The sequence below is a fragment of the Bos taurus genome, chromosome 18, assembly GCF_002263795.3.
Source record: "Bos taurus isolate L1 Dominette 01449 registration number 42190680 breed Hereford chromosome 18, ARS-UCD2.0, whole genome shotgun sequence".
Classification (NCBI taxonomy): domain Eukaryota; kingdom Metazoa; phylum Chordata; class Mammalia; order Artiodactyla; family Bovidae; genus Bos; species Bos taurus.
Genome location: NC_037345.1, coordinates 8,122,752 through 8,139,181, shown reverse-complemented (window position 1 = coordinate 8,139,181; position 16,430 = coordinate 8,122,752). Strand labels below are relative to the sequence as shown.

Genomic DNA, 16,430 nt, shown 5'->3' with positions numbered 1-16,430 from the left:
AGGTCTGGACGTGTGGCATACGCCTGGTCTCTGAGGTCTCGACAGGCTTGAGGAGCACTGCTCAGGGGTTTTACAGAACGGCCTCGAATTTGGGTTTCTCCCGTGGGGCATCCCATTTTTCTTTACTGAGATGAAATATATATAACTAAGATTTATAATCTTAGCCATTTTTAAGTAGCATTAACTACAGGCACACTGTTGCACAACCACCACCATCCACCTGTCTCCAGAACCTTCTAGAACTTTCTCAGTCTTCCCAGCTGGAACTCTGCCCCCATGACACGGTCACTCCTCATTCAGCGCCAGGCACCCCCCTTGCCCCACCCTCTGCCCCCATCATCATGCCTTGGGGTGCCCATGATTCCACCCTGTCTCTCTAAATGCAAACCAGAATCACCACCAAGACGCCACTTCACACCCATTAGGACGGCCATTATCAAAATGAGCAAGTAGCAAGTGCTGGGAAGACAGAGGGTTGTGTTACAAAACACAGCTGGGGAGGTGGGAGACAGATCAGTGGTTCCTCCAAAAATTAAACATGGAATCACCACACAACCCAGCAATTCCATTGGGATACGCTCTCAAAAATCCACAGAAGGGACTTGCATGGGTATTTGGACGTCTGTGTTCATAGCAGCATTATTCATAGTACCCAGAAAGCGGACGCACCCTGCACTGACTTCCTTTTACAACGGGCCTCCCCCTGGAATAGCGCCCCAGGGCATCCCCGCCCCAGCGACGTGGGCGCAGGGCACGCTGGCGCCACCTGCGGCCAGGTGAGCCGGCCCGGCCATGGACTTCCCGGCCGAGGCCGCATCCCAGGGCAGGGCTGAGGCGCCAGAGCGGACACCCAGGGCCCCAGGCAGCGGCCGGCCCCCTGGAGGAGACCGACCCGGGCCGGCGGCCCGGCTGACACTGCCAGCCAGGGGCTCTTGATAGTGGGAGAGAGGCTCCCCCGCCCCGTCCCCAGCACACCCACCCCTGGGGAGTCACAGAGCAGCACCCACCGAGAGAGCAACTGCCTGCTGAGAGTCACCCTCACGGGGCTGAACAGGTGCTGAACAGCACAACCAGCCCCGCTCCAACCCCCGTTTCACCGCAGGGAAACTGATCCAACTCACCCGAGGTCACACAGGTGCTGGCCTGGCCTGTGTGACTCCAGAACCCGAGTTCTGATGCCAAGGGGACGTTCTCAGCCCACCCCACCCCCACCCCCAGCTGGAGGATCAGGACCCATCACCACCCATCTCCAGGTCTGCGGTTTTTAGGGAAAAACAGAGGCTAATGAGAGAGAAGGTGGTGATTCTATTGGGTGGGACCGTACTCAAGTTGTGAGGAAAGCGAATGGCAGCCACAGTGGAGTTCCTGCTTATTAAGCACCTACTGTCTGCTAAGATTTAACCTCCAGCCACCCTCTCTGTGGCCCCCACTGGCAACACTCTAACTGACCCACTCTAGAGACAAGGAAACTGAGGCTCAGTGGGCAGAACCACTTGGCAGCAATCTGGCACCTCAATCAGGGCAGAGGGTAACCAGCCCCACTCCGCACGGAGGACCTGGCCCTGAGGAGTGTCCCTGACTCTTCAGTGTGAGGCTGGATGCATTAAGGCAGGAAGGGGCCTCAGAGCCCCTGTCTGCGCGTGGGGACAACTTTCCTGAGGCCATGCCTGGAGCTGGAGAAGAGGGCCAAGAACACAGCCCTTCTGTCAAGCCTAACCCACATCAAAACTACCTCCTGGAGCTCACATTTTTGGCCTCTTGTTAATCTTCAAGTTTCTTCTCTGGCACCCGCTTTGTTCCTCAAACTTGGGAAGTTCCAGCCATGGTCCAGGATGTGTTCCAAGGAGGCACCTCAGCCCCCCTGCACCTGCGCTAGCGCCCCGGGAGCCGAGTGGCCTTGGGCAAGTGGCTTCACGTCTCTGAGGTCAGTCTCAGCCACGTGGGGCAAGCAGGGGACTCGTGTAGCATGCAGACCTGAGGCTGTGGGAGCACCTGGACAGTCGGGCACGCGCGGCTCCGCAGCAGGCCGGGCAGAATCGGAATGGGAGGGGAACACATGGCAGAGGCTGCATGCTCCCGGCCGGGGCGAGGAAGATGAAACAGGCCTGCCCAGGAGACACGCCTGCCGCTGCACGGTAACAGCGGCGTGGGCCACAGAGGGGCCCCGGCCCTGGCTGGCCGCCTGGGGCCCCTTCCACCCCCGTGCAGGGCGGCAGGCCCGTCTGTTCCGGCGACCTGACCTGGGGCCTGCTGGTTCTGCTCCCATCTGCCTGGGGCCGCCTCTCAGGGAGGCCTGGCAGTGGTGTTGGCAAGTCTTTGGGGGGGTCCCCATCTCCCTGTGTCCCCTGCCAGGGTGTAAAGGTCTGCTCCCCAAAGGTAAGTCAGGAAGGAGAAAACGTCCTCATCTCAGCCCAGGGCACCTCGATCTCCCCAGAGGCAAGAGACCACTTCGGAGAAAAGGTCAAGAGGGATGTTTTTCTGAGCTGCTCCATCGTGTTCCCATCCCTCAGTGATGCCTGCTGCTTATTATACCTATGACAACATCGGAAATGTTTCTTGTGGATTTCCGCAAGGCGGTAGGGGGGTACGTCTCTGGCTTTCTTTTCCCCCTGGCTTTGCATTGGGTGCGGCAGACCAGAAATGAGATCTTGAGGGGCGCGGTGGTTCCCTGGGCCAGGAGGTGTGAAGGCAGGGGTGTGGCATCCAGGTGACAGGGTGCCCCCGCCCGCCGCAGGGGTGTGAAGAGCGGGGCTGGCCAGAGATCCGGGATGGGCGGGCCTCCTCGGGTGTGTCAGCCCAGGGCCACCTGCTGCCGGGGCTTCAATCTGCTGAGGATTTAGGTGGGGAGACAAATGTCTTTTAAAATTGCTCTCATTTCCTGAGTGCCCATTAGATTCTGGCAAGTAAGTACTGTTCCAAGTGCACTAAGCTTTGTTTGGGTCTCAGGGAGTCTTGCCAGATGCTATAATTATTTCCATTCTACAAACAAGGAACTGTAGTCCACGAGAAGGCTAAAGCGACCTGGACCAGGGTCACACGGTCAGTGAAGTGGCCAGGGGAAGAAAGACACCTACTGAAGTCGATGATTAAAGAAAACGAGAAAGTGCATTGGCCATCCTGAGTCAGGAAGTAGAAATTTGGGAAGTAGGGCACAGATGAATTAGATTACATGGAGATGTTTGTCCGTTTGGGATTTTGCAAACATCTGATGCGCCTGGTGGTGACTGCCTGGAGTGTGTTGTGAAGGATCCTGCAGCGGGCATCTGGGCTCCACAGGAGAGCAGTGATTGATTATTGATGTCTGCTCTGGACACAGCTGTGGGACGCTGTATAAGAGAGGCCTCATTTCTCATCACGAGTCGACAATACATCCTCTCCTGATGCTGGAGAAGGACTTCCTGCTCCTTCGCGTCCTCTTCCATTTGGTGAGCTCAGTACAGAATAACAGGCAGAAATGCTTTTAGAGAGGGAGCTATTTTCTCCGAACATTAAAAGGCACACTTGGCATTTCAAAGATAAGATTCAGTTCTTACAGGAAAGGTAGGCTCCACGCAGTGCACACTTACTAGGCATCCACTGTGTTCCAGAGTGTCTGCCCTTACTACGTTTAAGCAAGGAAGACAAACCATCAACTTAATTAAATGCAGTTGGTCTAAATGCCTCCAGTGGAAAAGTGCAGGGGGCCACATCACGCCTGCCAGTCCTTGCCTCCCTGGCGGGGATTTGATCCTGATGTGGAAAATTACTTTTCTGTCCACAGCCCACTGGGAACACTTGCACGTTGGCTCTGGTGCCTGGGAGAGTGTTGAAGGCTGAGGAGTGTGGGCACCAGACGGAAAGACCGCTGGACGCTGCAGCACACGAAGCTCAGGGTGGTCCCTCCACCGGCCACGGGTCCCTCTCTGCTAATTAGAAGCTCATGTCTCCTCCTTTGATTTTTCCACCCCAGAGAGGAATCTTGGCCACACCGCTAGAGCTTTTGGCAGGGGGCGAGGGCACAGGAGAGTGGGGAAGGCCAAGGGCACAGCACAGGGCTGAGAGGGAAGGTGTGTGTGAGGCGGTGGAGCGTGTCCAGCTTCTATCTCTAGGCTGTACTTAGAGGTCGCGCTCTCCCCTCAGCCTGAACAGCCTCACCCGCCGTCGTGGGGGCAGCCGCCACACGGCACAGTCACCCCTGTCTGAGGCTGGCATCGGGACCAGCAGCGGGGTTTGTTTGGAGTATCTGTTCTTCATCAGAGGAGTGGCAGACAATCCCCCTTTCTGGCCTGGCGGGGGAGGAGGAGGAAGGCATCCGAGGGATGGGCGCTTCCCCAGCACAAACAGTGAGCCCAGCCTGTCCGCCCAGCTTCCGCCAACAGGTCCCGGGTCCTAATTCCCACATTCCTGCAGCCAAGCTGGACCAGCATGAGGGGAAGGCAGTCCGCCCCCTGCCACCTCCCAGAAGAGTGGTGGGCGGAGCGGTGGGTGGGCCCCAAATGGGGCAGGCACGGGGATCAGGGCAGACTACAGCAAGGAGCCACCTCCAGAAGCCAAGAGGCCAAGGAAGCGCTCTGCATAACATGCTTCCCAGCTCACTGCCCGGAGCCCTGCTCACTGCTCAGATCGCAGCTGCTCAGGCACTGCCTGCCCCCACCCCAGCCCCAGAAGGTGCCCACCGGAAGGCCTGTTCACACCAGATGCCCCTCTGGGAGGTGCTGCTGGCTCCAGGGAGAAAAGGACCTGGTGGTCCCCAGCTTCCAGCACGGAGCTGGGGAGCTGGGAAGCCAAGAGCGAGGGAAGAACAAAGGAGGCAGGGGGTGGGGTGGGGGTGGGGACACCTGGTTTCTCCTCCCAGGGCTGGCCCTTTGTGGTCAGCAGAGTAATGGTCCCCTAAAGACTCCCACACCCCAACCCCCAGAACCTGTGAGTGTGTGCTCTGATGTGGCACACGGGTCCCTGCAGGCGGGGTCATGACCCCCGAGCTGGGGAGATGACGCCAGATCATTCAGGCAGCCGCACGTCACCGCGTGCTCCTTATCAGACAGAGGCAGGGGGACCAGAGGCAGGGGTCAGGGTGATGCCACCGCGAGCCCGAGTGCGGGCAGGCCGATGAGACGGAGGAGGGAGGGACCGGATTCTCTCCTGGACACCCTGCTGACACCTTGACTTTAGCCTGGGGCACCCACGTTGGACTCCTGACCTGAACTACAAGACAATAGATGTAAGTGGGTTTAAGCCACGTAAGGGAATTTTGTCACAGTGGCCAAAGGAAACCAGAACAGCAAAGGAGGGCGCTCTTGGGCCCCGGCCAGTGATAATCTGGGGCAGGCAGACGGCACTAACGTCCCCAGGGTCCTGGTCTCCCCCTCCTCCGTTGGGCACCCGAAAGGGGAAGATTCCTGCCCCCTTGAAGCCAAGCTGCGGCTGAGTGACAGAGTCCAGCGGAATGCATGGAGTGAAGCGACGTGAGTCACTTCCGGGGCCAAAGGACCGTGCGGAGGGCCCTCCCCACCCCAGAAGCCTGGCGCAGCGCAGATATGTCCCTGGGTGGGGGAAGCCCTGCGCTGCCCACGTAGGGCAGGATCCTCCTGCCGGACTGGGCAGGCCCTGGGGTCGGGGACTCTTCATTACGACGCACGACCTCCCCCATCCGACGGGCACCTCGGGACACCCCTACATAGCAGCAGCTGGGCTCCTCTCCTGCGTCGGTGCAGCTGTCTGCTCAAGGGCTCCCGGCCACCTCGGGAAGCTTTGCCACCGGCCCTTACAACGTCCCCAGGGTCCCCTCGACAACTTCCCCTGGGGATGGGGGAAATCCACCTTAGTCATCAAATGACCACGATGTGAAATCACTCCTTCCAGACAGCGTGGAGGTAAAGGGCGAGCCGGAGCCTCCCGAGCCTGCCATGCGTGTCCTGCATGTCTCTGGGGCGCGTGCCCGCCTGTCTCTGGGGTGTGTGCCTGGACGCCCGGCGCAACGTGGCCCTGGGCACGTGCCTTCCCGTTTCCCTGCTTCTCCGCCAGGCCCTCGCCATGCCTGTGGCTGGGACTCCAGGCAGGCAGTGGATGTTTTCCCAGCTTTATTGTCCCGTCTATCACGTGCTAATCAGCCAGGAGTGACTAATCAGAAAACAGAGAGACAGAGAAAATGCTCCATTTCCTTGCCTCTGGGTTGCCCGTGGTTACTGAGAACCCTCTGGCTTTATCTGATGGAGCTGGGGCGGGGGGCGGGGGGGGGGGGGTGTGCAAAATGGGGGTGGGATGTTCTTTGTCCGGGTCTGGGCCAACGTGGAGAACCCTGGAGGCCGTCGCCAGGGGACAGGTGGCAGCTTCACATCGCAGTGACAGTGTCGTGGTCACCCGTGGGCGCAGTCAGGGCCTCTGGAGCCCCAGACCTCAGGCCTGTAGTAACTTCTTGCCCTGAGCAGAAGAGCTGCAGTAGCATAAACAGCTCTGCTGAGTTCTGGCCTCTCCGGGCACCCGAGGCCACGTGACTGGGCCACACCGAGAACACACAGCCCGGCCCGCGCAGCTGGGGTTCCCGAGCTTCAGGCTGGGGGTGCGGTGGTGAAGAGAACTGGGGTCCCTGCCTCCCCACAGCGGGGACACAAGCTCTACCGGCTGCTCCCAGCCAGGCTCCCAGCCACAGGCACGTCGTCACACGTGGTTTCCTCATGTTGCTGGCTTTTATCCTCCCACTTCACAGACTGGAATGCCAGGCCCAGAAAGCATGCACGGCAGGCCTCAGGGATAAGCAACTGGCATAGCCGGCTGTCATCCAGGTCTTTCTGTGTCCACACACGGTGACGAGGGTAGAAGGTGTCATGTCACACTCAAGTGTGCGATACACACGCACACACACTGACGACACACGTGCGTGCACAGATTTAAACACACACAAGCACACAGATGCGTGTACACGCAAGTGCACACAAACGCACACACGGAGAGGCACGTACCGCAATCCCCCAGACACAGGCTAGCGGGCACAGGCACGCCCAAGCACTTGTGTGCGCACACACGCGGCTCAACACACGGGAAGGAGGACACATGGTCCCCTGCGCCCTGCTGGTCTGGCCGCCTCTGGCCCTCAGGCATTTCATCACTGACGGTGATTTCCAAAGACAGTAAATCAACAAAGAGGCCTCAGGCCTAGGTCTCAGGGCCATTTGTTCAACACGTCCCGGAAACACACACACATACACGCACCATACATTACACACACACACACACACACTCATACTTCATAAAACCCAGTCCTGAGAGACCCCCACGTGGACAGCTTCCGGGGCCCAAGCGACAGACCTGAGCTGGCAAGGAAGGAGGGAGGGATCCACCTGAGACGCCCAGCGGCCCTCCACCCCGCCTGCGGCCTCGTAACAAGTCGATTAAAAAAGAGCATCTGAAACGACGGCCCCACGTCTGCAAGGCTGGCACTTTCCAGGGTCAAGTTCTGACTCTTGAATGAGAGACCAGCCCTGCCTAAGAACTTAACCCCCTAAGAATTAACCTCCTGGTTAATCTCTGCCTAACAACAGGTGGCTCCCTCATCCCTCAAGCTGGTCCCTAGGTGCGACTGCAGGTCTGGGGGTCAGGGACCAGCCGGGGATCCGAGCCTGCCCTTCCACCCTGCGTCTCCAGGTCCAAGGGCCTGCTTTACCGACTGAGCAAGCAAGCGCTCGCCCATCCAAAGTGCCCTTTCACCTACAGCCTACTACATGCCTGGCCTTGGCTGTACCCGTGCCAGCCCCATGAGCTGTAACACAGCGTGAACGGCCAATTAACCCAGGCCTGAGCGGACGGACAACCTGGGTTCAAACCCCAGCATGGACACTTGAGCTCTGACGCCAGCCGGTCCCTTGTCTGTCAAACAGGCCGTTGTGAGAATACACGGGACAATAAGCCCCCAGTAAATGTCGCTCGATCGTCTCAAACTGGTCCCCAGCAGCCCTGCGGCCTGACACCACTGTCGCCAGGCTGCAGAGAGGGGAGCTGGGCTCCGAGTGGCTGAGACTCGCTCTGGCGACAGCAGGAGCAGAGTCACCCGGGCCGCCTGGCTCCACCTGCGTCCCTGCCCCCACTGTGTCCGGGGCTGGGCACAGCCTGTCAGTCCACCCTCCTGCCCAGCGTCGCGGGCCAGGCCCTCCGCCGCTGTCCTCCGGCCCGTTTCTGCAGCTACGTCCTCGGGGGCGGGACGGGCGGCTTCGGACCTTGACCCGGCAGGGGGCCCAGAGCAGACTCCTCCGTGCCTGCCTCCTCCCTCTCCCGGCCTCTCAGCGGCTGCTCCAGCTTTTTGCCAAGAGTGCTCCTCTGAGCAAGGTGCCCAGGCGTGCAAACCGGACCGTCCTCTCACCGCCCCCCACCCCGCCGAGGGGTCTCTCTCCAGAAGTGACAGAGGGTCCCACGACACAGCCAGTTCGGCCTGGGGTCGGCCCACCTCCCCGCCCACCCGTCCGCACACCCCCCTCCCCACTGACAGCCACAAGAACACACGGGGCCATGACCGGCTGCACGGAACAAGCCCAGGCCGTGACGCCTGTCCCTCCCTCGTCCTGGCACAAGGTTCCTCACACCCTCTCCACGGTAGAGGGTTCCCTGCAACAGCCCCGGCCTCCAGGGACCGGGCTGGGCTGGGCTGCCCCGCTCCGGTGCACCCACCTCTCACCGCCCACTTCCCTGCATTGTAACAGAATGCCTGCTCGTCTCCATCCAACACGACCGGCCCACCAACTCCAAGGGCAGAGCCTTCCCGAGCGCCCCGCTTTCACAGCCCGGCGTCTGCATTCCCGACAGAACGTCCCACAGTGATGGAGACCATCCGCACGTGCCCCAACCAATACAGGAGACGGCGCCCACACACGGCTAAGGAGCATGAGAAACGTGGCCTGGCCACCTAAGGGACTGCATTTTCAGTTTTAATTTTAATTAAATGTGAACAGCCACACGTGGCTCGCTGGCTACCACAGAGGAGGTGCGGGCCCAGAACAATGCCTGGGCCATGGTGAGTGCTCAGTACCCGCTCGTTCAAGGAATGGATGAATGGCATTTACTATCCTACTTCACCAACCTGCATGGTAATGGTCCCACGGCTGTCTTCTCCTGCCGAGGGCATCCTGAGTGCAGGACAAACTTCTTGCTCAGCACTGCATCCCCAGTGTCTTTATAAACACGTGCTTCCTGTGACCTCAGTAAGTATCCACGGGAGGAATGGACCGTAGCTCAGTCCCCCTCCCCCTTCCCCGTGACACTGAGGGAAAATCGTCCCGCTGGGCTGCTTTCTGAATGTGTCTCCGGCCCGGTTCCTCCTGCCCGCTGCTGTGCCCACCTCTGCCTCACCCTGGTGGCACCTGCGAGCCTTGGCTGCCGGTGGCAGCCTCCTTCCTGTGTGCCCCGCCCTCCCACCGACTCCAAGGGAGGAGGAGGGTAGGCCTGGTGCCCGAGACTCAGAGGAAAGGGCCGGGCACCCCTCCCCTCCCTGGGGCTGTGGGTCCCCGCTCAGCCGGCACAGGCCCCCCAGGAATGTTCAGGAAAAAAGCCCAACTCTGGAGAGTGAGGGTGACACTCACTCATTTGCGTCTGTGCGACAACAGATGCTTTATCTCTGAATGTTGGCCGTGAGCACTCCGACACTGCTGCGCTCCCCCTGCTCCGCTGACCCACTTCCCTCCAGCGTAGGTCAGAGGACGCTCCCTGCCTTCACTAGGTGTGCTGGGGGTAGGGGTGGGGAGAGGTGCTTGAAGCAAGTTCATGAATTCTCTTAAGGGCACGTAGGAACGTGGGCTTCCTCGTTCCGCTGACACCCAGACTTCAACCGCAGGGGGAAATCCTGTGCAAGGGTCCTGGGGCACATGGGAAAGTGGTGCCCGTAGCCAAGGAAGTTGGATGGGTGGACCTCAAAAACCATTGTCACAAGAAAACTGATCCCAAGGAAGGTTTCATGTCCAGAATAAAAGCAGATTGGCTGAATGGGGACTGGCCCCACTTCATTGTGACCTGGAGCAAGTCACTTCTCTCCGCTAGGCTGTATGTTCCCATCTGTAAATAGGGGAGGTCATGGCAGAACCCACCCTCAGAGTGGTATGGGCTAAATAGATCACAGAGGCCCAGGGTTTAGAGGGCGGCCCAGAACAGAAGCAGCCCTCAATACACTATATTACCAGTGACACTGATGAGTCCGCCAGCCTCTTTCAGCCACAGGACACGAGTGTCTCACGACAGATCCTGGGCTGCCGTTCCCCAGTTCCAACCAGCACGGAACGTGAACCGCTGCTGGGCACCCCACTAGGTGCTGGGGACACAGAGATGGATCAGACTCCGGTCTGCCAGTTCTCAGGCAGCCGGACGCTTGCTGGGGTGACAGATGCAACGAATCAAACAGAGCGCTGCATGTGACGAGCGGGTCTTGTGAGGATAAGAGAAGCTGAGGAGTCCCACGGAGGAAGGACTCAATCTGGGCAGGCCTGGGAGGTTTCACACCCATGTGAGCTGGCCCCGGAAAGAGGAAAGAAATGGGATCTTTGGCCGTGGGCCTGCCATCCTCAAAGGTCTCGGAGTGCACAAGATCATGGGCTCTTTGGACAACAGCAAAAGGTTGCTTGTGACTAGAGCAGAGGGTGCCTGGTAAGGAACTGGCAGGGGATGAAAATGAAAAGATTGAGTTTGGGCCAAATTTGGTCTCCTCTGCCAGGAAAAAAACGAGCTGAACTTTGTCCTGTGAATGATAGAAGGGTTTTAAGCACCACTCATAAAGTTACTCAACCCTGGAGACTGGGAGCGCGCACACACACACACACACACACAGTCTTGGCCCCGTGCACACACACACACACCCACCCTACACACACACACACACACACAGAGTCCTGGCCCCGTGCACGCACACACACACACACACACACACACACACACTCCTGGCCCCGTGTGCACACACACGCACACACACACTTCTGGCCCCGTGCGCACACACACACACACACCCTACACACACACACACTCTCTCCTGGCCCCGTGCACACACACATACCCTACACACACACACACAATCTCTCCTGGCCCCGTGCGCACACACACCCCCTACACACACTCCACACACATGCACACACTCCTGGCCCCATGCACACACACACACACACACACACACACTCCTGGCCCCATGCACACGCACACACACACACACTCTCTCCTGGCCCGGTGCACACACACACACCCTACACACACGCACACACTCTACACACACACACATACTCCTGGCCCCGTGCGCACACACACACACCCCTTACACACACACACATACTCCTGGCTCCGTGCACACACACACACACACCCTACACACATGAACACACTCTACACACATGCACACACTCCTGGTCCCGTGCATGAATGCGCGTGCGCACACACACAGTCCTAGCCCCATGCGCACACACACACCCTACACACACACACAGAGTCCTGGCCCCGTGCACACATACACACACACACACACACAGTCCTAGCCCTGTGCACACACACCCCCCCTACACACACTCCACACACACACTCCTGGCCCCATGCGCACACACACACACACACACAGTCCTGGGCCCGTGCACACACACACCTACACTCAGGCACACACACTCCTGGCCCCATGCGCACGCATGCACACATACACACACACACACACACACACTCTCCTGGGCCCGTGCACACACACACACCCTACACACACGCACACACCCTACACACACGCACACACTCCTGGCCCCGTGCACACGCGCACGTGCGTGCACACACACACACACACACTCCTGGCCCCGTGCACACACACACATCCCTTACACACACACGCACATACTCCTGGCTCCGTGCACACACACACACACGCCCTACACACATGAACACACTCTACACACATGCACACACTCCTGACCCCGTGCATGCACGCGCGCGTGCACACACATACACCCTACACACACACCCTACACACACACACACTCCTGGCCCCGTGCACATGCACGCACACACACATACACACACTCCTGGCCCCGTGCACACACACACACACACTCTCCTGGCCCCGTGCACTGGACCCAGAGCAGAAACAGGAGCTCCCAAGCACCAAGAGCTTTCCTGATGGCTCAGATGGTAAAGAAACCGCCTGCAATGTGGGAGACTAGCGTTCGATCCCTGGGTCAGGAAGAGCCCCTGGAGAAGGAAATGGCAACCCACTCCAGGACTCTTGCCTAGAGGACCCCATGGATAGAGGAGCCTGGTGGGCTACAGTCCACAGGGTCGCAGAGAGCCCGACGTGACTGAGCGACTAAAACTTTCACTTTCACTTCAGGGACCAAGATACAGCCAAGAGGACGCGCTGTGAGAACCACAGAGAGAACCGGGAGGCCAGCTTCAAGCTGTTCGGAGGAGGAAACATCCGTAAGCAAGCGTTTCCTGCATGCGCATGCGCACACGCGCACGTGCACCTTCTGAAGACGCAGGTAACTCCAGCGCGATGCCTTTGCCAGGGCGACCACATGCAGCACCAGAGACTTTACAATAAAAAGGTTTTCCCTTGCACAGCTTTCCAGCCTCATCCTCATTAAAAAACAAAAACCAAAGCTTCCTCCCTTCTCCATCACCCACATTTAAAAGGAGAGTGTGAGTGTGTCTGCAGGAACTCAGAGCTGGGTACAGGACTGGAGTGGCGGGGGGCCCAGGACGGATGGAATGATGTGGCAGGGGGGGCTTTACCACATGGACCCCACACTTGGTCTCTCCTTTCCTCCCACTCCTGAGCTGATGGAACGCTTTCCGCGGAGAATGGCTACCCCGAGGAGGCTCAATCACAAGGAAGATTCCTTGTGGCAGGCTGGTGCAATGAAGACATGCTCATGCTGCTTAAAACAGCAGCACTGTCCTCGGAGGACAGACCTTTGCCCCTGCAAGACAGTCCCAATCAGCAAGGAGCTCAGTAAACCCTCTTCTTCAGAGAGAAAGTAGCAGTTGAAATGGAAGGGACCTCACAGGGTAGACTGGGGGGAGTCAATTTTTAAAAAAATGAATTCAAACTCAATTATTTCTTCGGAAGGAGAGACTGCCTGTGCCAAATAAAGATTTACATTTACCTCAGAGAATTAAACCATCTCCGCTAGGCTTGACACAGGAGCCAGGTGCTGTTCTAAGATATGTGTGTGTGTGTGAGTGTGTGCTCCCTCCCTCAGTTGTGTCCAGCTCTGTGCAACCCCATGGACTCTAGCCCACCAGGCTCCTCTTCCCAAGGGATTCCCAGGCAAGGGTACTGGAGTGGGTTGTCACTTCCTCCTCCAGGGGATCTTCGTGATGCAGGGATTGGACCGGAGTCTCCTGAGTCTCCTGCCCTGGCAGGGAGGTTCTTCATCTCTGTGCCACCTGGGAAGCCCACGTTCTGAGATGGCAGCTGGTTGCATCCTCGCCACGGCCCTCAGCGAGGAAGCTGAGCAGGGAAGTGACGTGCCCAGGCCACTGAGCTGAAGCCAGCGCATGCACCCTGGCCACCAGGCTCTGGGGTCAGGCTCTCACCCCACAGCCCAGCCCTCCTGTCCCGGCACCCCGGGCCCCCTCGCTCCACTGGGACAAGGCTGGGCCGCACACACACTTCGCGGGGCCTACGAAGACGCAGCAGCGTCCCGAGCGACCCTGAGCTGTGACGTGGGGCTGGCCAGCCAACGCAGGCTTAGCAACAGGCAGTGATCTACGGGGGCGGACGTGATTGTTTCCAAATGTTCTCCTGGGGCCAGTGGAGAGGACTCTCTGGCTATCGTGTGGCCTTGGCTGTGACTGGGGGTGGCGGGGGGTCATCACGCTCAGGGCAACAACGGTCACCAAGCCTGGCACCAGGTGCCACTCTGCATCTTCTCAGAACTGGACGGCTTAGAGACTCCCCAAACCCAGCCCAGCCCACCTGTCGGATGGGTATACTGAGGCCTAGAGAGGAGAAGCGACTTCTCCAAAGCCACACAGCAAGCGCAAGGCAGGATCAGGATACACCCAGAGGTCCCGTGACCCTTCTCCCCACCCCACCTCACAGTTTCCCAGTCGTGGCACGGGGAGGCGGTCAGATGGATGCTCCCTGGAAGGCACTTTAAATGCACCTTTCACTAGGCCTTGGACTGAATATCCACAGCCCCTGCAAAGAGGCAAGACACAAGTGAACTTATACATTTTCTGCTCTTTGTAGTACAACGTTCCTCCTCTGTTCTTCCATGCCGGGGATGGTGTTATGGACTTAATGTGTTTGTCCCCAAAACCCCTACACTGAAGCCCTAACCCCCAGTGTGCTGGTGTTGAGGAGGAGGACCTTCAGTAGGCCATCAGGTGTAGACGAGTCAGAGGGTGGCCCCACACGATGGGATTAGCGTCCTCACACGACGAGAAAGAGACCAGAGCGCCCTCGCTCAGCCGTGTGAGGACTGGGCAGAAGGGCGTGGGGCGGGCGGAAAGGTCGCTTAAGGAACGGGACAGCGCAAAGGAGCAGCATGAGGCAGGGCTGCAGCCCGCAGAGCCAGCGGTCGGTGACGGACCCAAAACAACTGAAGGAGAGAATCCCTTTGGGTTGGCTAAAAAGCTTGTTTGGGAGTCTTCCCAGAACGTCTTTGGGGGAAAATCTGAACAAAGTTTTTGCCAACACGATAAAATGAAACAGACATTTTATTTCTACTGAAAATATATGAAACAGGTATTTGTTCTCCATCTTTTGCGGCCGCAGCAGGGTCGTGCCCCTGAAGATGGCCCCCAGTCCTAAAGCGCCCCCAGTTTTGTTTTGTTTTTTTAGATAAACCCCAAACAATTGGCAGTTTGCAGTTCCTGTTTCTTTAAAGACCTCCACAAGGCCATCTGGTTATTATGGCTTTTTCTCACTCTTTGATGGCCATCACAATAGCTATTGTTTCACCAAGACTTTCTTAAGCATTCTCATTTGGCTTTCATAAAAACAACCACTCTCTTTTCACACTCGTATGGAGTGAATTGTGTAATTATGGGAACACCTACAGCCAGCATAATCAGGCCTGGGAACAAACACACCGGCTCCTGGAAACACACAACGCGATTCGCCAGGAGAAAAGCTCGGGGCTGCCCGGTGCACGGGCCGCAGAGGAGGGGTTGTCACCTCTGCCAACCTGCCAAGCAAGGCTTCTGACATTTACACTCAGGAGTCCAGTTAGCACAGTTCACACAGCTCTACCGAACGAACACGGACACGTGCCCACAGTCTCAGGAGTGGGGAGGCGAACTGAAGAGGTACGCATCCGATCGGACACCTGAGGTTTATACACTTCCCACGGAACTGCCTGTTTAGGTGTAAACCTACAGAAAAAACACTGGAAGGATGGGGTGTGGGAATGGGGCTGCTGGCAGAGGAAGAGGAACATTACTCTTTTCTGTAAGGTGCTGTTTCTCAAAAGGATTTATGTCTAAGAGACATGATTGGATTTTTTTTAATCAACAAGATTTAACAGAAGCCTACAGCGCATTAGACAAATAAGCCCAGAGCCTCATATGAATGCAGGTTAGAAAAAGAATTAAAATAATGCCAAAATAAGAAACATTCAACTGGCTTCAAAGAAACAGCTGTCTGCCTCTCAGTCAGGATGAGAAAGTGAATGGCGTGGCCAGCGGCTCCTCAATGGGCAGGGCTAGTAACAGTCGGCGAATTCATCAAACCAAAGGGTTCGGAGCAGACACAAGGTCACTGGTGGCGTTCAGCTGCCGCAGCAACCAGCGTGACCCTTGATTTGTTCTTGTTTAGCTGGATATGCTGTACGTCTGACAAGTCCACCGAGAAGCAGCGCTCAAAGGGAGCTTTCAAGGTGGCAGAGGTTATTCTGTGAGTTGGACAACCACTTTCAGCCTCCATCACTGCAAACGTGTTTCCATCCTTTACCCCCAGTGATCTGTGTGGGCCCCTCGTTCACGTGAGGCACCGCGTTCGGAGCTGTGGGCCGGCCATGAACCTGGAGCTTATGTCTCGGCACACAGGGACCCAAAACCACCAACAGACAAACTATTCCACCAGAATGGTGATCGCGGCATAGAGCCCATGAGGATAATGGCCTGGCCGATCCTGGGGGTTGGGGAGGGGCCCCTGAAGCTGAGAACTGGGGGGAATCGCGGTGGGAACATTCAACTGGTTTCAGAGGAGGAGCTGTCCACCTTTCAGTGGGGGTGAGAAGGTGAATGGCGTGGTGAGCGGCATTCCCGGGCCAGGGACCCGGTGAGAACTGGGGGGTGTGGGGGACTGAAGGTGGGGGAGAGACTCAGTCTTTGCAGAGCGGTCAGAGTGCACCGGGCGGTCAGCAGGCTGGCCTGGCTGAGCAGAGGACCCCTCAGCTGGGGCAGGGAAATGAACTCCAGGGCCTGTGAGCAGCGGGGAGAGACGGGTCGGGATGGCAGCATGCAGAGCTGTGAGGCTCAGGTCAGGAACTATGCAGGTTTTCCTG

General features: G+C 58.0%; 1 protein-coding gene and 1 non-coding gene across 3 annotated transcripts in view; both read right to left on the bottom strand.

The window, feature by feature from the left end:
- Window positions 1–16,430, bottom strand: part of CMIP (c-Maf inducing protein) — a 212,974-nt gene that overhangs the window by 118,192 nt on the left and 78,352 nt on the right. The window contains exon 1 of one of the 2 annotated variants that reach the window (XM_059877378.1): window positions 1–16,430. This exon is cut by the window's left edge and continues 34,273 nt beyond it. The exons of the other annotated variant lie outside the window; for it this stretch is intronic. The gene's annotated coding sequence lies outside the window, so the exon portion shown is untranslated. 2 annotated transcript variants of the gene reach the window in all.
- MIR2883 (microRNA mir-2883) lies at window positions 6,999–7,063 on the bottom strand. The gene has a single exon (NR_036348.1). It is a non-coding gene; the product is annotated as a microRNA mir-2883 (primary transcript).